The sequence below is a fragment of the Cyprinodon variegatus genome, unplaced genomic scaffold (genome assembly GCF_000732505.1).
Source record: "Cyprinodon variegatus isolate N-32 unplaced genomic scaffold, C_variegatus-1.0 Scaffold1130, whole genome shotgun sequence".
NCBI classification, from domain to species: Eukaryota; Metazoa; Chordata; class Actinopteri; order Cyprinodontiformes; family Cyprinodontidae; genus Cyprinodon; species Cyprinodon variegatus.
In genome coordinates, this window is record NW_015151583.1 from 120,877 (window position 1) to 121,949 (window position 1,073).

The 1,073-nt window shown below is 37.3% G+C and overlaps 1 pseudogene; it reads right to left on the reverse strand.

Moving 5' to 3' along the window:
* The window catches only part of LOC107101667, a 17,471-nt pseudogene that overhangs the window by 9,988 nt on the left and 6,410 nt on the right, over nucleotides 1–1,073 (reverse strand).

Here is a 1,073-nt window from a genome sequence, read left to right on the forward strand (position 1 = left end):
AAATGGACTGATCCAATATGGTGGACACTGAAGGGGGGGCTGAGACACACATAAGCTCACCTGTAAACAAGATGTGTCTGTCAAAAAATAAATTAATCTCAGATCTTTTGCGGTTGATTTTAAAATTCATGTAGAAATATGGAGCGGCCTCAAGGCGAAAGAAAGGTTTCAGCCGAGTGGAACCATTTTGATCTAGTATTTGTTTTGATTTTCTCGTCATTCATCATGTTCCCCTCAGTTGTCACCTAAGTTATCGGAATTTAATTTCAATTCCAACTGACTTTTAGTTTTCCAGTTACTGTAATGCTGCTTTGTTTTTTTTTTGTTTATGCTAGTCCACAAGCATCTTCATTCATATTTTAAACCTACATTTTTCAGTTGATATTTGTTTACATTATTTATGGATTGCATCAAAAAAAATATTAACATATTTTCATATAAGCAAATACATGAAATATAACATAGAATTGGTGTAAATTATAGTATTATTAGATCATTAAATCAGTGTCAGTTTATTCTTTCAAATTGCAGGGATTTTAAAAGTCCAGCAGGTGGCAGTGTTGAGAACCCAGTATCAGTCCAGTTTGGCAATGTGTCGAAGCGCTTCCTGATGCCTCATGAAACCCATTACTAGTTTGGATTGGTTCATTAATTTCCCTCTTCATCACATCTAGCATGAAGGTCTGCTTCTCACAGGCGAAATCTGAGCCATAAACTGAGGAGTGATTCACACAGAGAGATTACGTTATTTAAGACGAGGAAGGAGAACGATTTACTTTGGCCTTGAGCTGAGACAGAGTCAGATGCTGATCGCTCTGAAGCAGAACCACCAGGTCTTTGTACATGGAGCGCTGCACTGAAAGAGAAGGACACGCATGTTAGAGTTCAGGGCATGAATGTTTCTGGTCTTTTTAATAGAAACAACTAATTTACTGCTTTTTCATTTTTGTTCAAATCATTCAATTCAATTCATTTTAATTCTATAGCGCCAGTTAAACACATGTTAAACACATGAACCGAGCTAACTGCAGACCAGTTCCAGATGTGGGCTCGGCTCTGTTTTTCCCTGGCTT